The sequence below is a fragment of the Puntigrus tetrazona genome, chromosome 20 (assembly GCF_018831695.1).
Source record: "Puntigrus tetrazona isolate hp1 chromosome 20, ASM1883169v1, whole genome shotgun sequence".
NCBI classification, from domain to species: domain Eukaryota; kingdom Metazoa; phylum Chordata; class Actinopteri; order Cypriniformes; family Cyprinidae; genus Puntigrus; species Puntigrus tetrazona.
Genome location: NC_056718.1, coordinates 5,316,156 through 5,340,738, shown reverse-complemented (window position 1 = coordinate 5,340,738; position 24,583 = coordinate 5,316,156). Strand labels below are relative to the sequence as shown.

At 37.2% G+C, this 24,583-nt stretch overlaps 1 protein-coding gene across 1 annotated transcript in view; it reads left to right on the top strand.

Annotated features, from left to right (window-relative positions):
- LOC122324433 (exostosin-1) overlaps positions 1-24,583 on the top strand; it is a 198,864-nt gene that overhangs the window by 19,331 nt on the left and 154,950 nt on the right. The gene's annotated exons all lie outside the window — the stretch shown is intronic.

The following is a 24,583-nucleotide window of genomic DNA, read 5'->3' as shown; positions in this document are numbered from 1 at the left end:
AGATGAAATGAAAGATAGTTCACGAGACAATTTCCTTTGGCCGAGCTTGTCTTTAAAAAATGATTCGATCTGCATTATACTGTTAAATGATTTATCAAATCATATAATTCTATAGCAGGGCCTCTGAAACTATATGTCGCCAAAAATATGCTTACATTATGTGGCGTCGGATGAGCATCAGAATTCAAATTCATACAAATTAGTCACCGATATGCCAAAACGCGAATGAATTTTTCACTAAAAAGCTGGAATTCTGAATTTTTCCACAAGCGCTCCGTCCGCTGATAAAGATAAAACGCCTCGGTGATAACCATAATAGCTTTTCCAATTTCACAGTCGGCCACCGTCATGTTGTTTTCTCTCTTGGTAATTTGAGGGTTCCACTCTGGAAGGTTTTCGGGAATTCTCGGGTGTTCCTTCGGGAAGCGGCGCAGTTTGTTATCTGTTATCCAGCGGAACACGGTCGGAGCCGATGCAGGAATTAGAGGAAGTATTTCAGAACGCTTGCTGTATAATCGGAGATCTCTTGCTCTGCTCGCTCCCTCTGCTCTGCAATCTGAAACTTGCTGTCATGGGCATTAGAGCAGACTTCAATCCATCCTGCGCTGGCGCTCAAAGAGCCGGGCAGACTGGAGGAAATTGATCAGCGCTGTAGTTAAGATTGGGAGGTAAATATAGCAGTGTGTTGGAATGCTACACCAGGAGATAAGAGTCTGAGTGCTGTGCGATGCCTACCTGATGTTACAAGCTTTATTTTGGAGTCACACACACACACACACACTGACAACTAATACATTGATCATGTAGTTGCTCGGCACACTGTACATGTGTCTTTGCGTGGATCCAGCTGTCACTCGAGGGCATTGCTAGACACAAATGGCATCCGGGGTTTAGGCTATCAGTGTCGTATCATAATGCAGGGATACCTGAGATAAATGATGCAAAACCGATTTTTCAATATGTATCGGTAAGATTTTAAAAATACGTCTGAATAAAGTCTGGTGCATTGGTTTTAATACGGTAAAAAAGGGAATTATGGGAAACACCATTCAAATGGGAAGCAGTCGTGATTGTTAGCTTCACTCAGCGTCTTCAGTGTCCTTCAGAAAGCATTTTAATATGCCGATTTGCTGTTCAAGAAATATTATTGTCATCAATGTGGAAAACAGTTACGCTATGCATGAAAATGGATTGTTTTTTTATCCTCAATTTCAGTTAAATTTACAGTAATTTCCTTATTTGCTTCGATTTGTTCAAAATATGACTATTTAGGTTTTTATATTTTCCTTAAAATGAAATGAACGAATAAAAAATATTATGTTTACGTATACAGAATTTCTGAGATGATCAGTAAGATTTCTCAACGCGCTGGATGGGGAAAAATAGTTCATATTTATTCCAAATATTTGGAATTAAAAGAATAACTGACCGTTTTCTTTAAAGTAGAAATGCCTTTACGCATTACTGCGGTGTTAGAAAATATATTTTCTTTTACAGAACATTAATGATCAATGTATTAAATTATTTAATATATACTGAATATTTACTATGGTGCTGTAAAAGGTTAATTGTGATTAATCGCATTCCAAAATATAGTTTTTGTTGAACTGTGTATATTTATTATGTATATATAAATACACACGTGTAAATATTTGTGTATGTATTTATATCTCTATATTTCTATGTATTTAATATATAAACATATATATTTTTAAATATATACATGCATATGTGTGCATTTATATACATAATAAATATTCACAGTATACACACATATATTATGTAAATAGAAAGATTTATTTTGGATGCGATTAATCACAATTAACAGGATTAAATATACTGAATGATACTGTGATAATACATTACAAAATATTAAACATCGCCTAGGTATTTATACTGAAAAAAATACGAAATTATATAAAATAATACACTTTTTCCAGCTGACATGGATTTAAAACAGTCTTTTGCCTAATGATGAAAGACATTTCTCATAAACATTTCAGCTTTAGCCAAAGCCCACACTCGGACACAAAGTCGACCTCCGTCTTCAGCGGTTCGACTTTGCTGAAGGAGTAAATAAAGTTTCAGATATGAGATCCCGCAGGCCCGAGGACAGGTCTACCGATGGGAACCGGACCTTAACTGTATCTGCAGAGAAAAAACTATTATAGGTCATTATGCCCTGAAAGAATATGATGACAGAACGTACTTCTAGCTCATCTAGTGTAAACGAGCGTGTGTGTGTGTGTGTGTGTGTGTGTGATATAACAGATGGTGAGCAATGTGTTTAGAGGCACTCTAAATTTCAGCAGTGAAAATAAAGGCCAGCTGCGGAACGCAGAGCAACGCGGCAATCACAGAGCATTGTCTCACACCGTCTCATACACGAAAGCTTCCTCAGCTCTTAATCCCTTTTCACATGCAATTAAAATCTCTCTCTCTCTCTCTCTCTCTCTCTCTCTCTCTCTCTCTTCTCTCACACGCAGCTCGTGCTTTGAAATGAGATCACAGGGTGGCTTGTTCAGCAGAGGTTTGCGAGGAAGTGTCGCTCCGAACAGCGCGATCCACTAATGGCTTTCAATTTTTTGCTACACCCCGCCACCTCTAAAAACTAGAACAGACCTTTTTTTTTTTTTTTTTTTTTACCCCGCGTGATCCTCATAATTTAATTGTCTGTCGGCATCATTGACAACCTAATAACACTGAATAAAGAAATACAGTAACAGGTGATTTTGCCCAAAGCAGCTTAAATTTAAAAAAAAGCAATTTAAAGGGATAGTTCAAAATTTGAAGTTTATCGACTTACCCCGAGGACGTCTGAGGTGTACATGTCGTCTTTTCTTCGTTAGATGCAGTTTTGACGTTAAAGTCTGCCGGTCATATAATGGTCAGTATAGGGAACTTTCTTTATGAGAGGAAAAAACATGCACAGAGAAATCCGAAGTAAACCATACCCCATCGTAACGGTGCACTGGTATCCTAAAGACAATAGATTTTATGGTTTTATGTGAGAAAATGACATTTATTTACTAAATAAAAGCAATATTGCTATATAGGTACAAAAATAAAGGAATTGTTGACTCAAAAAACATAATTTATGTAACCCTATGTTTTTTAGATGCTCATAAAAATACATATATAGATAGGATTTTGTACATTATAGCACAGAAAGCAGTGTTAATATGTGATGCGATCGTCTCAACTTTTAGTTTTTAGTTAAGCGATACAGGAGGATTCTGAATGGGAGCCAATTAAATAAATCATCCCACTTTGATTGGCTGCAGATGCTCTGATCGAATCAATGACATGTATTTGATACATACGCTTTGTTAAAATTACATTTCAGACTTCTAGGGAGGGAAGTGTTAAATTGGAAGTGGCATGCCACCGGCTCATGTTTCTTGGTCTATCTGTCATTCTGTCAGTTATCTGCCTCTCGCTCTCTCTCACTCCCTCATCTATATATATTACTGGAGCGTTAGAAGCCAACTTCTGGTGAGACTTCATTAACAAACAAAGAGAGCTGTAAGGGAAGATCTGATGGAGAAAAAGCTGCAAAATTCATGTGAAAGGGAAAGAATAAAAGCAAGTTTATTATTCTGGATCCGTTGTACTGCTACAGAAATGGGATAAGATAAGGTGGAAGTACTAAAATGTATGTATATATATATATATAAGGATCTCCAATAGTCTATTCTCTTTATTTCATAGATTTTCTCTTGGATGCGCTGCTTGCAGTAGTGTCTATTTAGAGCTTTTATCCAATCATATTTCAGCAGTCGTGTTGCCAGGTTCATAGAAAGGCCTCCAGAATCAACAGCTAAGGCTTCTGCAGCTTAAAATCAATGGCAGTTAAAACGTTACCAATCAGATTTCGAGTTTCGAACCCCAGGGCCATCTATCAGGTTTACGATAATGTCAGCATTTTCTCGTTCTTTGATTGGATGATCGGAGAGCGTACTAGTCAGAGCTAGCAAACAGCGTCACTGTAAATTATATTTGTTTTCACAGTACCGTTATCGTTTCTTGAGTTTCGTACAGTACGCGCTGTGCACGATGTGTTATTGTAGGTTTTAATATTCGCCCTGAAGGGCCATAAAAACAACCACACGCACCTCCTCTGCACCTCGGGGAAAGACAGATCACTGTGGTAGGTTAATGTCATTAATATTTTTAGTTTTAAAATTATAAGGTAAATAAGTGACCGACTTCCGGCTTCTTGGCTGACTTCTTACTCGTTGCACGACGTAAGATGTAAGTTGCCTCAATGACATACATTGAGTCACAGGTCAGTCAAGTAGTCGGAACTCACCTCTCGCAGAAAATAAAATGAGTCAGTTATTTACGTTGTAATTTTAAAACTAGAATTTCTGTTTCAAAAATCCATCCATCTGCTTCAGAGGACATCTGATAACCCCCGAAGGCGTATAGGTCCGTTTTATGTCGCAGTACTTGCACATTTTTTATTTTTATTTTTTGTCTGAAAGAAGAAAGTCATTTACAATTAGGATGGCTTCGGGGCTGGTTGAAATATTGGGTAATTTTCATTTTTGGGTGAGCTATTCCTTTAAAGTGAATATGCTTATATGACAATCTATGTGTTTAATGGACTCTGCTCTAATGGTGTTTATACAGCACTGCTTTAATGCCTCCAGCTGCTTTGTTTTGTGCGTCTAGCAGATGCGTGTGTGTGTGTGTGTGTGTGTTTATGAGTATGTGTGTCCTAGAACTGCGTGATGCATGTTTATACATTTGTAAAATGTTACTGTACACGTACATTTTGTTGTGATTGAATTAAAGGGTTTGTAGTTCAATTTTACAGCCTTTACTGACAGATGTTTTTTATCCAAAATGACTCGACGAACTGATTTAGAACATTTTATAATTTCAATTATATTTTTTTAAAAGTACATTTAAGTTTTCTTGACTTCTTTTGGTCGCCAGACATTTTAACCTCAGGTCGAGAGCTGTACTTTCAACAGCAACTTTACAATTCTGCGTTTGTTGGAACTGTAGTTTGGGGAGACACCAAATCACTGAACTATATTGGCGATGACTAAACTTGCATCGATAGTTGGCTAGCAGTTCTTTTGGGAAACACCCTTGAACGAGAATCTGCTGACCGACAGAGATTCAAAAAGCCGTTTCAGTGATGAACCAGAACAAATGGTTCTGGTGAACTGAATTGAAAGATTATAAAGATTCATTGGGATCAAAATCACCACGACTGTTGCCGACTGCCTTGTCCCTGCCTCCCTCCGTATCCATCTGTTTCTGCCGCACTGGTAACCATGGCACTATAGTCACATTTCCTTTTCCAGCTCGACAACCGCTTGGGACTCAATAGCCATGCAGCTTTTAACACCCTGTCTTTCCCACTAGGTGGGAAATTGACCACCGTGGGCTTGGCTGCAATTGCTTTGGCTTATTTCCGCTCTGTTTCCTTTCCGTGTCTTTCTCCTCTGCAGCTTCGATGCCCTCTGCCTCATCCGCTACGCGTCCTACCCGTCCCGCTATCCGCTCTCCTCCCTTTGGTCTCCGATCTTTTGCCTCTTCGCATCCCATCTGACCCTCTGCTAGCTTCTAACCCAACCGTGAGCTCGTATCGGCGGACAGTAGCTCCAGATCCCACTTCCTTTTGTCACTCGCTCCTCAGCATATATATTGTGGTACGCGCGGTGACTCTTCTGTCCTTTCCAGCTGGCTGAGGCGCTACCGTCTATATCCATCTCTTTCCGCTCCCTTCAAGTACGGATATCGACTTGTCTCTCCTCACCTCCTCCTGAGGAGTTCAGTGTCTATCACGCTATTGCTTATCATGACTTTCTCTCTACAAAATGTATCACATTTGTCACACGACACAAGCAACCTTCAGATGTAGACTCGTGGGATTTACATAATCACTTGTCTCACATTTTAACGTGTTGACCTTATTTCATTTTGCTCATGCTTAAACATTTTTAAGTATTAATATGAGCACTTTTATGTCCCTGAGGATGGACTTAAACTTTTTAATTTATTTTAGGTTTATATTAAAACTTTAAATTATTTTTAATAAATAATATTGTTCAGTTTGAAACGGACTTTCAAGTTTAAAATGTGAAAATCCATATATATATATATATATATATGATTGAATTGAGATTGAATTTTCTTATTAGTTTAAAACTATATATATATATATATATATATATATATATATATATATATATATATAGTTTTAAACTAATAAGAAAAATTCAAAAAAAAATAAAATTTATAATAATTAAAGTCGTCCCACGACCAGCAATTTTGCCACTAAACAGTAAATTAAAATGGTGTTCAAATGAAGTTTATTAAAATTTTGATTCATGGACCTTGAACTATGTGTATTCGTAATATTATATGATATTAATTTGTTTGTATTATTCATCTATGCATTTTTATTTTGTATAGATGTTTTAAAACATTACATTTCCCAAGAGGCAGATATTGAAGGTGCCGGCTCTGTAAAATGCTTAGGCAATGAACAATAAAATAGGTTGTTCTTTTTTTCAGACGTTTAATAGATAATGTCCATCACAGAATTTTATCAAGCAAAGTAACCTTTAGGGAATAAAAGGTAATTTATTATAATTTTTTTATGTTTAGAAAGATGAACCAAACTCTAATATTGCGTCAGACAAAAAAAAAAACCCTCATTTAATTTTCTCAATATAGCTGTTGATTCCCAAAACACCTATTCCATCATCCATGGATGTCCAGAGAGGTTTTCAGACAAGTATCTTGGGTAAAATGTGAATAAAAAGTGATTAATATATCTTTAGGCGGGAAATTAAAAGTGACCCTAAATACTTACAGTATACATCATATCAGCAAATGTGTTAGAAATCAATAATTCCTATTTCCAAAATTACTCTAAGGCTCCTCTTGTCTGCGTTTCCGTTGAATTGGTCGATAATGCTTCATCCGAGACGCAGGCATTAGTGTTGCAGGCTACTCTCCGTGATGAATAACACTGAAAAAATGACATACTTCACCATTATTCAAGTGCGTTTTGTCTTCAGGTGAACTGTCATCTTGCTCCATTGTGTTCAGCCATCGTCTTATAATGAAAGGCTTTGAAAACAAAACTAAAAAAAACCAATCTAGGCTCCTTAAACATACATCCCTCTAACCAGTTATTCAGAACTCCAAAAAAGTGCATAAAACACCCACATCTTTTATTTATTTATTTTTTTTTACAAAAATTATGATTATAAGAACAGATAGTACACTAATAAATTAATAATTTATCGATGAAACAGTTCAAATCTGTGTAAAAAAGAAGTTGCATCAACAAATGCCTTTTGAGTTTTGCATTTGTTAACACTTTTTAACAAGTTTAGGTTTGGATTTGGTGTAGGGCATATTTCCAACATGAAAACAACTGTACTTGAAGCAACGTAATAAAAAACAACAATATGTATCTATATAAATGTGTCAGGGTTCACGTATTGAACACGAGTTTTGGCGCCACTGCAGCAAAAGTGCATAAAAATGCAGTAAAGTGCAGAAAAATTGTTACATGAAGTTAAGAAAATATTATATTACACTTTTACAATACTACATGATTTATGAATTAATACTAATTCTAAAATTTTCGTCACAAAACCAGCTCCATATGTATGAATTTTCTGACAGAGTAAACTTGCTTGTTTGCACACCTAGTACAACATTGCACTTATACTTATACGATACGAAGAGCTTATGAGTCATGATAAAAGAGCTCAAAGAATTGCATAATCAAGTTAAAATCGCATGGTTGCTTTATTTCAAAACTACCGTGATACAGCAACCAACGTAACATAACACTGATAGATTCACAGTCATGTTTTTGGATAAAGCTAATATTCTCATTCTTATTCTTATTGTGCTTAAACTGTCATTTACACACGCGTAAAAATTTTTTTTTTTGAAGGTAAACAGCTGGAAAGAAATTGCATGTTTATATTAGATCTGTGCAGCAGCAGAGAAAAATACAGTAAATAAATCAACAAATCCGCTGATTGGTATAAACTTTCACCACGGAGTGAAACTTGTACAGTTTTGTCACTCGTGGTAATACACTGTGGATGGAAACTTCCAGATTAAGGGACAGTAAAATAATAATCTCTGGTAGTGAAATCTGAGCTTCTTGTTTTTCACCATCTTGCAGAGAAATACTTAGCAAAAAATGACTGGGTCGATCTTTTTTCACGTTTCCTCCCAATTCTAGCACTTTAACACAGAAAAGCCAAATATGTAAGATATGTCACTTTTAAAAGCGTTGCAAAATGTGCAAGAAGCCTTGGTTTTTCAAAACAATAACCTTGCTAGTGGGGTGTGAACGACTGAAGTTTGAGAAGTGTTTTAGATATGACATGCTACGAAATCAAGAAGACAGAACATTTGCGTGCTATTTCAGTGCTGTAGATGTTTAATGACAAAAAACAAGATGTTAAATGACAGATTTGACACATGCTGTCTTACCTTGGTGTCAGGTTCCAGAATAACGGTTCACAGAAGCATTAAACTATAATTGACAACAAATAACAACAAATAAACTTCTTTAAAGCAGCACTTTCTATAGGCTTTTAAACTGTTGATGCGATAAGTTTGGCAACATTAAAAACCTGCTTAAATGTGTTTCTCATTAGCGAAAAATCAGCCAGTTAATTAATGGAATTGATTCACTCCTCCTGAAGCGTTTCACCCTGGTGCCTCCAGCAGTGTGTGTGTGTGTGTGTGTGTGTGTGTGTGTGTGTGTGTGTGTGGACTGGACAGGGCGCATGGCCAGTTCCTGAGCTAAAACAAGGATATGTAATTAAGACAGCCTTTCTGTTGACCCACACCCTAGACAACAGATAACTATTTCTTTAAGCCAAAAAGGCCAATTTTTTTTGCTCTTTTTTGATGTATTCATCACCCTCCATCCGTCCGTCCATCCATCTGTCTGTCCATCCGTCCATCCATCCATCCATCCATCCATCCATCCATCCATCCATCCATCCATCCATCCATCCATCCATCCATCCATCCATCCATCCATCCGTCCATCCATCCATCATCCGTCCATCCATCCATCCATCCATCCATCCATCCGTCCATCCATCCATCCATCCATCCATCCGTCCATCCATCCATCCGTCCATCCATCCATCCATCCATCCATCCGTCCATCCATCCATCCGTCCATCCATCCATCCATCCATCCATCCATCCATCCATCCGTCCATCCATCCATCCATCCATCCATCCATCCATCCATCTGCATCCATCCGTCCATCCATCCATCCGTCCGTCCATCCATCCGTCCATCCGTCCGTCCGTCCATCCATCCGTCCATCCGTCCATGTCTGTCCATCCATCCATCCGTCCATCCATCCATCCATCCATCCGTCCATCCATCCATCCATCCATCCATCCATCCATTTATTTATTTGATGGTCCAGGTCAACTTTTAATCTATTTTTCTATGTATGTTTCTATTTTCATCCATTAGATTCCATCCATAGTAATCCATGTCCATCCATCCATCCATGCATCCATTCATCCATCCATCCATACATATAATTAATTTTAAATGTATTTATTTATTTATTTTAATGGTGACATTAAATTTTAAACATATTTAAAGGGCAACTTTTAATACCTATTTTTCTATTTATGTTTACTTTTGATGGTGAAATTAAATATACTTGGGAGTCAAATTTGTTTTTTTGCACATACTTATTAAGCATGATTTGAGTGGCTGAGAAACGCTGTAAAAAAAAAGACATTTTAAATATGTTTGAGAGGAAACAGTATATATTTTAAATCTGTTGTGTTTTCTCTCTAAATAAATGTAAAACTTAATCTCACAACCTTGAATATTTCAAGCTAAATTGTCATAGTTTAGTAACTATAATAACTGAGGTTTAGACATGCTTCACATAATGTGCTTCACAACTGCTTATTGTTTGAGAAGTTACGGGAATGTATTTATTCAGGCATTTCCAATTATTGCAGTCAGATGGTTAAATTTCAAAGCTGTTCAGAATATGCAACGTTTAAAACCCTTGTTGCAGAAGAATGGTTGTGTTTTAGTTGAGCAGGCAGCGCTTCGCTCTTGTCTGGGAATCATCAAGACGGACTCACCACGAATGTGATGTGCTAAATGAATCATTTTAGCCCCCATTTGCACCTGTATTTAGTGCTGACCACTCGTGATCGCTAGAAAATTATGAAAAAAAAAAATTCATACTTTAAAGCATTATTAATGCTGCATGTGCTAAACCCACATGCACAACCGCACAAGGTCAGGGTAACAGAAATGCGTTGTTGATCTGGGTTTTTGTGTGTTTGGATAGCATATGGTCCAGAACAGAAGTTGCTACATCACACGCATGCACACAGAGATGCTTCCTCTTATGATAAATGAGTCTGACCCTGTATCTCCCCGCTTGTGCAGAACGGAAGTGCAGCATGCTGTCAGACTTGTGTGGCCTGCAGTAGATTCAGCCGACGCACACAAAGCCACAAAAAAACAATACTATAATCAAAAGTCATTGTATAATAATAACATAATCAAAAGGAATTACATTGTGGTTGCTCTTAAGAGAAGTTTCGACGACATTTTCCAACCTGGTCTCATCAAAATTTGTACCTTATGCGACACTGTTATTACGTACCTTACAGCACGTTTCGCCGCAGTTTCAAAGAGAAAGGCCCTAAAAAACAGGTTCAAAACGTGAACCCTGGCACATTTTTCTTACGTTGATCTAGGTATGTATTGCGGCGGTTCAGAATTAACGCAACGTGCCATTTCAGCTTTCTTTCACGCAGATTTGAACTGTTTTGTCGAACCGTAGTTATACGGGACCCGTCTCTCAAGAACATCTCTGTACTCTGTGAGCTACCGAACAAACCTACCGTATATGAAAACCCATAGATGTGAAGCTGGATATGTGTGATGCTAGTTTTCAAATAGAAACTGTAAATTTCAAATCGTAAAGCTGTCAATTTTTATCTTTACAAGTGTAGATAGTTGGTAGATTAAGGAATTTACCAACACGTATCTGTGGACAACAACACAAATTTTTTAGTACAACAACGCGCATTGTTTACGTAGTTGTCAAGGATACAATGTTGTCTCCATTTACACTGAAAGGCTAACCTGGTGTTTTCAAATTAACCGTAGCAAAAGTTTCCTTTTTCCTCTGGTTGTAGTACACAATATAACTACAGAAGAGTCAAGTTTTAAGAAAAACAGCAAAACTCTCTTTTTGAGTTTTTTTTGAGTTTGAGGTCTTTTTGAACGCAATGCTACTGGTCTAATTGGATTCAGTGATCTAAGCTATGGTAGAAGTGCTATCGCCAGACGCGGAGATCGGCTGAATGGATTCAAAAACGGTAAAACTCAACTAACTTTTCTGAATTGCGAAAACACTAAAACCCATTGGCTGAACAAAGTTCTCAGTTGTCTGACCTCATTTAGTTAATTGTGCGGTCTGCCGTCAACACCTTGAACCATTTCACATGGTCAAACACAATTTGCAGATCTAAATTTTGAATTTTCAGCAAAACTCTAAACACATTTTCATTCTCAAAACACATTCTGCACTCTAATGTGCGCCATTCATACTGGTAAACACAAGTGGCAACAATCAAATACAAATATTACAATCATGTAATTGATTGAACACAAACACTTGATTTTGAGCTACTATGATAAAACATGTTTTCAAAAGACAATGACGGAAAAATGCATTTGTTTTGAGATAAAAAATGTAGTTCTCCCTGAGAACAATGCGTTTTCTATTTTTTGGTGTATTGTTTACTGACTGCTTGATAGTGTTTATCATTTTGATCACTTTGTTTATGATTTGAGAGCAGTGCTTGATTTTGAACACAGGTTTCGTGGGGAAAGTTTCATTTTGCGAGAGGAGTGCTTGAAGATGTGGTTTTGTGTTGAATGGTTTCAGAAAATGGAGCAAGGTTTCAGAAATTGTGTTTAAGCAAGTGTGAAAAACTGTAACTCTGGGGGAGTTGGAGAATGAGCCTATTTCCAAAAAAAGTAGAGTGTTCCTTTAATAAAAGAATCACAGTAAATGTCAGGTTTTTTTATTGTGCAATTTTCAAGCAACTGTAAAATGTAATTTAATTTAGCTACTGTATATATTTACTGTAGGACAAAAAAAATGCTAGCTACGAAATTACCAATTGCAAGACATTTTTATTCAGAAATATTATAAATCCCAATTTACATGACATGTTTTGATGAAAAGAATGATTACTTTGTTATATATCTATAGTTGGATATTATTAGTAGACAAATGAACAAGTGAGAGTTTTTTTCAAATAGAGTTTACTTTGTAGAAGATATCAAACGCCTTAGGGACATTTACATAAGATGCATTCTTGCATTCAAAAACAGCTAGACTGAGCAGAACCGAAAGCAGGAGGCCCCGGGACACCAACTGATCAATAACGTATACATACTTACATTTTGACCTCAAATTTTGATGTCAATTATAACGTCAGTCAACATGTTATTCACCAACTGCCCCCTTCTTCTTTTTCAAATATCTTCCCAGCTATACTTCAGAAACGCACATCACTTTTCACTCATGCACTTTTACCGCCTACTAACTATTCATCTAAACTGCACACAGACGAGCTGCTTTTGACATAGTTACCCACACGCTTACACACACACACAGGCAAACTCACACTCCTTGCTGATCACAGCAGATGCGTCCTGCAGCAGAAGGGTGAACGTAACATTTCATGCTTCTACATTCTCCCGTTCCCCTCTTCATCCATAAATAACGCAGGTGCACACCATCCAACAATTTTTTACCACCGGTTTGCTGTCTGAGACATATTTTGAGAACGGTAAAAGGATTTTGTTTGGGCGATGACAGACTCCAAACACAGACTTTGTTTTTTTTGTTTTCCAGAACTTTGCTACCATTAGTGCAAGTGCTTACTTGCGCTTGTTCAGTGCCATTTCAGCAACTTAGGCTCATTGGAAAACAAAACAAAACGCGCATCTGCCCACATTTTTGCAAAGACACATTCGTACACGTGACCTCAGAACACTTTTGCAATAGAGCACGATTTATTACAAACATTTTGTGGTTTTGAATGGCTTTTCTAGTGGTGTAAATATGCTCGGTAGCTCACCTGGTACGTAATAAGGCATCGTATTTTGGATGTTTCAAGAGAAGTTTAGCTTTCAGCAGATTTTTCACATTTTTCTTCTTCAGTCAAACCTGCAATCCTGCAAGTAGTTGTTTAAAAAAAGTGCTGGAACATTTTAGAAGGATATTTGAAGGATCACGTGACACTGAATGCTGGCGTACTGAATATCAAGAAATATTTTTTTAAATATATTAAAATGAAAAAAGTAATAATATTTCACAATACTGTATTTTTGATCAAATAAATGCATAGGAAAATATACCTTTGCATAACAATTTTACTGCAGTTTCAAGAAAAAGACTCGATTACCGATTAATCAACGTAGCGGAAATTATTTCGCTAATCCTGTTAAATTTACTATATATTACATGATATTACTATTCATCCACAATGTCTAATGTCTAAACATCCAAAGCTTTTTTGATATTGTAAACTTGCTTGTTAGCTCACCCGGTACAGCACTGCATTTGTGATGCGGAGAACTCAAGTATAACACAAAAAACTGTGTAATCTCATTTTTCAGAAATGTTAACATAGGCATTTTTTTTTTTTCTTTGAGTCTGAGCTGCAATTTCATGTGTAAATGGGAATGTCAGAACGAGGCACCACTGATGTAAAATGCCCAGTCAGTGCTGTCAGTCACGACCAAAGTCTTGTAAGTCACACATTTTGACATGCATTGATGTCACAGTCTTCTTTAGTTCTCAGCTACTGTAAAACCAGATGCACACTGTGCATTTTTTCTGTCCTTTTATGTAGTCTGTCAGCTTACACATTATGAGTTTTACGGCATCAACTGTCTTTCATGTCAGATTTTGTAAAATGCTTCGCAGCTAAGGACTCTGGTCAAGACTGACACAGTGCCTGGCCTTTTCACATCCCGTTCTGACGTCTGCGTTGACACACAAAGCTGAAATGTTACCACACAAACTCGAGTGAGAATTTGTGCTAATGATGCCAATATTTTACCAGGAAATGAAAAATAAAAAGCCAATTCATATAATACAATCCGACCAGCAAAAAAGCAGCATAGATCCCTTTCACAGGGATACAAGTGAAGCAAGACGTGGCCAAATGGTCTAATTAAAACTCTAAACTGTAGCTGTTGCCTGCGATTTTAACCGATTTGCATGTGATTTCGCTGACAATGAGTAAGGCTGATTAGAAGACATGAAACTGAAAGAGCACTAATGATTGACGCAGGAGAGGGAGTTTAGCTAGAGAGCGGAATGAGACGCAAACACACACACAGCACAAGAAAATGCAGATCGTGTGCTTATGTACAAAAGAGACGTACGTTAAATGAGGTCAGGTGTTTATTTATTTAAAAACATTCACTCTAGGAGAGATCCTCGTGGTGGTGTGGTTGATTTTCAGCTGCTGCTCGTGGGGATTGTCAGCGCTTGCGAGATGGCCCAAATAGCAGCGACGCATTTTTTAAAACGTACATGCTGCGACACCATCTTTAAAACCTGCATGAAGTGACACCATTTTTAAAACATGCTTATGGCATGAAGCCTTATTATGAGCCACCGTGGATCTATGTATTGCTTGCTGGCAACATTACGGAAATGTTCTTCATTGTTCCAGCGATAATACAGCAGCTGTTGATGTCTGAAAAACTCGGTTAGTCATCTTAATAAAACAAGGCACCATAGGCGTCTTCATAAAACAAGATACACTGTGTAGGCAAAATGCACTGTTAAATTCATGTTTTGCAAAATTAAAACATGAAATGAAACTGTTGTGCCAGATGCGAAGAGAAGCTTTACACTACTGTTACCGTTGTAATGATTCATTGTCATTCTGCCAAACAAACAGCGGAGAAGAAAGCTCGTCTGCTCTATTTTTTTTCCCATAATTTATGGCCGATATCAAATAATTTTGAACCTCCCCAAATGGACGAGTTGCCGCATTCGGCATTGTACCGTTCTTTAAAATGACATGCGTGACTGAAAATAATTGTCTTTTAAAATTTGAATTTTGATTGAATAGAAGTGTAGGATGCCAATCACGATTAGCATCATAATAATCGCTTTTGATCCGCGTCATTCAAGACAGTAGACGGAACCAAAATTCAGAACCAATATTTTCAGAACCAATATTTTCTTTTCCAGTAATCAAATGTGCATTACAATATGAAAAAGGCGATCGCCATAAATGGAAGATGTATATATATGCAGATATACAGTATGTATGTAGTCTAAATGTTTTTTTTAAATAGCAGAGGCTCGATTTATGATATGTTCATATATTCATAGCAGAAAATATTCTTAAGGCTGTCAGATTTAGTTGAAAATCATCAAAAATGTGTTTAAAAAAAAGTGAAAAGATGGATTAGGGTTAATGTTTCATAAAAACAACATTGTATGAATTGAATGAAACAAAATCACTACGTAAAACTGTTTCCCTGTGAAACTGGATTGGTAACTTTCATCGAGATGAATGGGAATGCAAACAAACAGCTTTCTCCAAGCGTCGGACCTCTTTATTTTGAACTAAAAAGGTCTATGAAGCAAACGTCTATGAATCGTTCCACCCCTGCCCTCCATCATGCTTGTAGGGTCCTGGATGTTGTTTTTAGTGGTGCTATGGGTGAAGCAATAGACGCTGATTCATTAACACTGTTGTTTGCTCCTTGTGCCTGACTGACAGCAGTAGCGACTTTCATTCCCTCGCATCTCCTCATGCCCCACTCATTTAACCCTCCTCCAAGAGCTGTTTCAGTCAGGTGAGACTCTCACCTCTCTGCAGCGTGTGAGCGAGACAGCGAGGTCGAGCAAACAGCTTGGGTCAAAATAACAAGCATGTTTCCGTGTGATGCGTTGTTCACCCTCAATTTCACACCTTCTCTCTTTCTTTCCTTCACTAGCAGCCGAGTCCAAGGGTTGTCAGGGCTGTAAGGTGGAGGATTGTGGGTAATTATACTGAAGCAGCTGGACAACCATGGAAAGAGAGCGAGCAATGGATTGACGCAGCCTACATCCAAATAACACACCTCCCTAGTATGTAGTGGGTGAAAATTTTTAAATAGTATTTAAAAAAAACTATTTTAAATAGTAGCATGGTCGAAATATTAAAGCGGAAGCATTCATGAAGCAATGGAATCGATTATTCAAAAGAAGTGCCTAGTTGGAGAGTGTGCAATTTTGGAGGCAGCCGTAGATCATGGGCAAGCACCGGATATATACAAAGAATAAAAATGATTGTTGACATGTTTGCGATCTTATATACAGTAGAATGCCGACTATGAAAAAATTAAGCCAGTAATAGCAAGTACTTTTGCGTCTGAAGTGTATTACTCAAATTCTATAGTTTGAAAATAATAAGATTGTAGTGACTGTAATCTGTTCAATATTAGGATTTGTCATTGGAATTCGTTATGACAGCCTTTTCTGTGAACTTACCCTCTGTTTCACCTGAAAGTGTCTGCAATATTACCGTCAATCATCTCTTCTTGAGCTCTGGCACTTCCTGCGGCAGCTAATTCATTGACTTTGACAGATGGGTAATTTTTACGTAGTATTTAATATCTAACCATGCATACGTGTGTATTTAAAACATTTTCACACATACCGATCTCAAGAGACAATGTTTTATTGATGGGTGTTTTGGACTATAGGGTTACTCCACCCCAAAAGGAAAATTTCGTCATTAATCTCTTACCCAAATGTCGATCGAAATGCGTAACGACTTTGGAATGCAATTTAAGATATTTTTGATGAAATTCGGGAGGCTTGTGACTGGCACATAACATCTCCGTAAAGCCAATTTTGGACAATATCAAACGTACTTAAATACACAATTCTCTATTAGACGCAATCGAAAGGTACACTGTGAAAATTTGTCGTTATTTTGTAGGTTTATAATATTACAGCTGAACCACTGTCTTTCATACTTTTGTTTGGCAGTCAATGGGACTGTCACAAGCCTTCCAATTTTCATCAAAAATAACGAAATTGTGTTTTGAAGACAAACTAAGTTTTGCTTAACAACAAGCGATTTGACACGGGTTTGAAGCGACAAATGATTAATGACGAAAACTCAACTCAGCCTTAACGACAGCATTAACAGATTGTAAAAAAAACTTAAGAACAGAAGTGTATGAATTATCAATCATCTCAACCTGAGCTTTAGTTGCTGCTGTAGTTGCAGCGAATTTGTTCACTTGGACGGAAATATAGAAAAAATCCCAATCTCCGCCAACATGTGTACTTGTGTATAAAATTTGTATACAGACTTTATTAAAAAATGGACTAACAAGATCGCACTTTCACACATACAAAAAACCTTAGCGGCTTGTTAACAAGTGTTACCAACTTAGCAAAATTGTTGCTAGTTTTAATGACTTCTCAAACCCCCAAAAAGCGCCTAACGACAGATCCAGCAACTTCTTGGCCAAATCTTATGTAGTTTCTGAGACTCGCAGATACTGCCACATGAGCACAAGGTCTTGTTTTCCCGGAATGCACACACCTCTCTCTTTGTGTGTGATCTGTTCCGTCGGTGACTAAGAGGAGCAGCGCTTTCAGTTAAAATAGATATGCTGTTGCTTCTAACCTGAATGATCATTTTACACGTAAATATAGCTGAAATCACAGCACTGCTATTGATTTTATCTTATGTGATTTTGTCAGACTGCATTTGACGGCTTGGAAGGGAGAGCTGGTTAATATGTAATCTTAGTGGGCTGTGTTTTAGTCACTATTTTATATTGAGCTCGTTGTCTGACAGCACATGTGACATGCAAACAGATGTAAAAGCGTGGCACTAGGCAGAATATAGCGCATCATAAATATGCCAATTAGCATTTTAGTCACTTAGTGACTTTTTAGCAGGCTTTAGCTACCTTTATTGAAAGAAGGTGGCACCAGAAACATGTACAGATAATACAAAATTACATGAATGTGATTGGATAAATTCATACAAATTCATGACCAGTTCACCAAAACACCACTCTGGTCCACTGGTCCCATGTCCTGGGTTCTCATGTCCAGTGGTCCCAAGTTCAGCAGTCCTGCATGGTCTTATGTCTTATGTGGTGGTCCTATGTACTGTGGTCTCATGCCTGGTGGTTCAATGTCCAGTTGTCCCGTGTCCTGTGCTCCAATGTCCTGTGATCTCATAAGATACTTATGATTTTTTAAGCATGCTTTAGCTGCTTTCATTGAAAGAAGTCCGGTGGTCCCAAATCTTGTGGTCCCATGCCTGGTGGTTCCATGTCCTGTGGTCCAATGTCCTGTGGTCTCATATCCAGTGTCTCATGTCTTGTGGTCCCAAGTTTGGTCTTTTGTCTAGTGGTGCTGTAGTCTCAAGACTGTTGGTGTAATATCTGTTGGAACTGACTTTAGTGGTTCTAAGTCCAGTGGTCCCCACTTTCTATGGTGCTGCATGTAATACTAACCGCTATCTGGTGTGTTTGGGCTGAATACACCTTAAAACCTCAAAAAAATGATTGATGAGGTGTTGGCTGTGTGACTGGGCCACCATCTGGAGCTACGCCCTGTTCTCTGACCTCACCCTGGACACCACCTCCTCCTAGGCTATATGGCCTGCTATAACTCCCCAGTTCCACCTCCGCTCCACCACCCTCCCGGACTCTGGGGTTTTGTTGGCAAATAAAAGCCCGGCTGTTAAAGTTTTTTATCTATTTTTTTCAAGGTTCTGGTCTGTTTTTTGCATTTTGGGGTAATGTCTTGTATTTTGAAATTGTGCATTCATTTCCCGTTTCATGTTTATTTGTATATTTACCCCTGATTGATTCCAGATGGGTCTTGTTAGTTGTTTTTATTTCTGTTTTATTTCTTTAAACATTTGTAAAAAAAACCCCAAAAAGTATGGCAGTTGTGAATTTTAATCCAGGTTTCCTCGCATAAACAAACGCTAATTGAGTCATAATAGGCTGTAAATGAATTCTCACGATTACTGCACATAAGAAAATTATGCAGAGGAGGGTTAATAATGCATTCAATTGAATTACTTGCTTGAGCTTGGAGAAGAGGGTGGGATTGGTGTCCTAAAGCTACGTCTAAGATCTGGTACACTGAAATCTTTTATTCTTACGTCTTTATCTGTCTTTTTCTTTTACTGCTTCATGCGACTTGTTTTGCAGCTCTCTCCTCTATTATTTCCCGCTTTCTCAGAAAGAACAGGCCCGAGGAAAACAACTTCCAAGCAGTCTTCAAACCCTGTAATGAGCGAACAAGCAAAGCTCAGGGCTTAGAGAAACAGACACCTGCTCTCCATCATTCAGGTGCTTCTGTCTTTGATTCCGCCCGCGAAGCACTTTGATTTCTGTTGGGGATTTCACGTGTGTTTTTTTGAATGTCAAATCCCTACAGAACTACAAAGTGAAGTGACTATTCAGATCCCATTAAATAAAGATGCAGGACCACTTAAGGGCCTCTTCAAGGCTCAGGTAAGATCTTGACTGACTCATTCAAACAGTCAATGCGAATAAACCGTAAAATGCACCTTACAAAACAGTGTCTTGATTAGCTGAACTGCACAGCTTCTGAAAATTATTGACCACTTTTACCGCGAGGAATCGCATTTTCCTTGATCTTTTGAGATAAAAGAGTTTATTGTACTGTCAAAACATATAGTAACTTTCAGAACTCAAAACTTCCAGGGAATAAAGATGAAACCGAGCTGCAACACGAGTTCTATTGGACTTCTGCTACTTCTTGCAGTCAGACAGAAGAATATTTCAATTTATTAACTTTATTTCAATGCACAATTCCTGTTTAAATGGGTCAGGGATACAGTTTTTCCAACATACATAAAATATAACTTGGATACACCTCATTCATGACATTTGTTGACAACATAAATTGCCTTGATATTATTATGAAAAAACAAACACATAAAAATAAGAAAAAACAAACCCTTTCACCACATATGTCCACAAAATAAATATCTTGTTTTCTGAAACAAAATCATTTGGTTGATTTAATGGTGAAATGTAAAAATTTTGCCGAACAAATGAATGTTCATCATGACTATATATATATATATATATAAATGGCTTGAGCTTTCTGTGGTGATAAACAACTAAAATTATATTCTAAAAATATGTAATTTCGTTATAAGCTGTAAAAATGAATGTCTTGTCCAGAAAAGCTTTGTTTAGATTAACTCATTATCTATTGTTATAAACACAGCAGTGGACCATGCGTTTGACCAGAACGACCAGTGGAAGAATTGTAACTGTTTACCATATCTGAAACAATAAATACCTGTCAGACAGTATGCTAGGTATCGATTTTGAGTGTGTGCCAGTGTATACATTGAGCATAACCTATGGTATAGGCTTTGTGTGTGTGTGTGTGTGTGTGTTTATTGATCACTTGGCCCAAGGGTGTATGGATAAAGGCTCAGGTCCATAATGAAAATGACTGGAATGGAATGAGTCACACAGTAAATAGTGTGAAGCTGATACATGACTTGGAGCCACTAATGGCACTGACATAAATCCATTGCCAAAGTTACCTATAGCTTATGCTCTGAAAGCACCTCGCATTCAGCCTTCGTTGTCCCAGAAATCCCAAGACATTCTGCGTGCATCACGTTATTTTAACTCAAAGGAAGGTGTTCCTTTCGTTTGTCCTTCATACGATCCACATTATGCAGTGATGTTGTAATATTTTCCTGTTTGAATTAAAAAAAGTGATACCAAACGAGATGTTCGAAGAAGAGAGGAAAGAATACAGTTGCAAAACGGCTGTATAAAAAAAGGCTTTTTAAATATGATAATTTCTCTATTTCATGCGTTTTTAATGAATTCATATTTTATTCATATTTCCTTTTCAGTGAATCATTATGATTTATCCTCAGTGTTGTTCTTGGAGCATAACTCATCCTCGCTAATAAATCTGATTGTTTGTGTTGCAAAAATTATATTACCATAATCATTTGAACAGCAATAATACACTCATTATATCTGTTTTTAAAATAAATAAAACAATAAATAAATGCATTAATAATGCATTCGTCTTTTGTGTTACACAGCTACTGTATGACAACATTTAAACTTTATCAATCTGCAGTAAATATTATCCCACTTCGCCAAAAAAACAACAAAAAATATTGCATTGATTCTATCATATATTTATGGACTCATTTAGTATTTCTTTTCTTAAGCTGAGGCAACAAACTATAGAATATGATGAATATTATGTTGCTATTGGTTTGATTGGTATGCGATAAGCTGTTTTATATGTACATATGTTCCGCTACAAGTGAAATTCACATAAACTGACAAAAAATGTAATCAAAAAGTTTACTAATATGAACAATATCTCCTTTACAAGTATCTCTTACATCTCACCTGGTTGGGAACAAGTTCTGAGAGGCAGGTCTCTGTCCTTTTGCCGTTCAAAGCTTTACAAACTATGCTATCATCACCAACTGATACTTGATGTCTGCAAATAAATAAAGAACATTAGGAAAGTGGGAGAAAAAGACCACGTTCAGGCAAAAATGTTGGTAAAATGACAGAATTCATTTTCTTATCAAAGCACTGTAGCAATGTGTCATAGAGGATTGAGAAATATGCATTGAATGGGGGCAATTACTTGAGCCAAATGTGTCTATTTTGAAGGAGACAATGCAGCACAAATCATGCTGGAAGATGAATGTGTCTCTCCAAGTTCTAAAATTGAAATATTTCTGTTGTGAGAGAGCACTGTTTTTCAAATACGACTTTAGAATAGCTTCTGCGTTCTCTCTTTGAAAAGCAGCGGACATCCAAGGTCATCCATAAATAAAACACATTTTGTTTGGGATCGTTTAAATGGGTTAGTTCACCCCAAAAAATAAAATACCACCCTCAAGGCGCCCTAGGTGTATATGACTTTCTTCTTTCAGAAGAAATCAACCGGAGTTATATAAAACATTATCGTGGCACTTCCAAGAGTTAGAATGGGAGTAGGTTTTTTACAGTTCAAAAGTAGTCAAATAAAGTGTGTGCATCTATAATAAAGCATGTATTCCCAACACAACCAAATACAGAAACACTCTGCAAATACAAACAAGTCCGGAAACATGCTGCAAATATTCATAGTTCAATCAAATACAGAAATGTGCATAAAATATTTAGCATTTGCAGCACATCACTGTTGTAGAAAATGAGCATCGTATATATTAAAGCGCGTCCTGGTTTGGCTGAGTTAGATGAGCTCCCAGGTCAACGTGTTTTGTTGACTATGAAACACCATTTTAATCCAAAGATTTAATCTTGACCATACCTAAACCTAACATTACCCAATATTAATCCTTAAAATCAAAATGATAGGTGAATTACACTGATGTACAAACACTGATTTTAAACCTAAGCTTCACGAGAACTGCGAACTGGTTCTTCAACTCTGATTGGCCAATCTCAATGTTGTTCCAGGGTCAACAGAGATGTTGATGCAAGAACACGTGACACTTGTGTCACGGCCGGCTCGCAAGCTGCGACAAAGAAGGAGTCAACACGTTGGATAACGGTCAAAAAAAAGAAACAATTAGAGAAAATTAGGATAGGGCAAGACAAAATGAAACAAAACAGATCAGGATGACTAGCCGCTTGCAACTGAGCGGTTTAAATCTACCGGCAGAAGCTCAAACCCAGGTGTAACACTTCAGCTAATCATGACGTCACATCCTGCAAAACAAAGGAAATGCATACAACCAGCCAAAAGTATGAACCATACTGGGTTCATAACACTTGGTAAAATCAGGTTCTGCACGTGGTACCTGGTTTAAGCTGGACTTTAGTTGGACTTGTGTTGGTCCTGGTTTGGGTTGGTCCTGAGCAGGAGCTAGTTGTCCAAGAACAGCTTGAACCAGCTACTGTGCTTCGGAAAATACCTAACCGGCACATGTTCATTTAGTCAAACTGAAGAAGCTGCAGGTGCCCCCCATCCCCCCAACTGAGAGTCTTCTTCAGTTACAATGTAGTGAGCTCCGTCTCAGCCAACTTTCCCGATTATGTTCCCACACCTAAAAAGTATAAATAACACGCAGTTAATTGCTTGAAAACATTACGTCCTGTTTGCACAAAACACCAATTTGCGTTCCGCGGGGTTTTTAAGGACCAAACAGCCACTCTTGTAGAAATAAGCGCGGAACTCATAACGGATGTCCTTTATAATCGAAACATCTGTTTGTCGATTTTCTTTAATAAACTTGTTTGTATCTAAAACAGGCCTCGAGCTCCTTCCCCAGCACCTCTTTTACTTGATAATATTAATGTAACTCAAACAATGCCTCTCGTATGATAGGTAGATGCATGAATAAATGATTTTCGCTCATCTAATGTATCATTCAGGAAAAGCAGAGAGAAATGGAGTGAGGGAAAGCAGCTGTCAGATGAAGGGAAACTTGAAGGGAGAACAAAATTACATTTCGATTTTCTCTTTCTTTTGCAGTCTCTGTTGATTTTACGATTAAACAATGACTATCATGTCGCCTCTTCCTCATCCCTTTTTTCCTCGCGTCCTTCTGTTTTTCTGCTTCATTCTCATCAGATTGATCATCATTTATATGAAGTTGGCTGGCTAACTGGATGTCACATTGTGCCGACATGATGAATGTTGCTGTGGCAATACTGCGTGTCCAATCAAATCAGCTTGTATCATCAGGACATTGCACGCAGCAGGATAAAATAACACAAAAGATTCCAGAAATAACATCTGATATCATCATTGAAAAGAGACACAGACATATTTTGATGTGCGTTGCAGCATCTGCATCTACGCCACATCAACCCCACACTAGCTGTTTATTGTAATTACTACAATAACTGTTTAATAATATATATATATATATATATATATATATATATATATATATATATATATATATATATATATATATATATATATATCAGTGATCAGATGTGTCTATTAGCAATCTCTTAAAGGCATAGTTTACACAGGAAATAAAATTCCGACAGCATTTACTCCTGTAAGAAATTTTTATTTTTTTATGTTGAACACAAACTTATTTTCGTAAACAAACAGCTATTGACTTTTTTCACGCATGGCCATTCGAGTCAAAGGCTACGGCCATTTTGGGAACTGTAATAATGTAATGTGAATCATATGCAATTTCATAGTTATATGTAATATGAAATCATTTCTATTTTCAGTGAGTTAAGTTTAAAGTGCACCGCAATACGTATCGGCGTGCGTTTAGGATAAACTGGAATTTAAAACGTATAGTTCATGCGCCTAAATACAGTATAGAAATTACACATTTCACTTCTGAAATATCGAATTACTGTACGCGCTAAAGTTAAAGTGTCATTGTGCTTTAGTCAGCACATCAAAAGTGTACTTCTTCTCATCACAAAAGATTATTAAAACACAATTTGAAGGATGTTAGGTAAAACTTTACATTTTTTACAAAG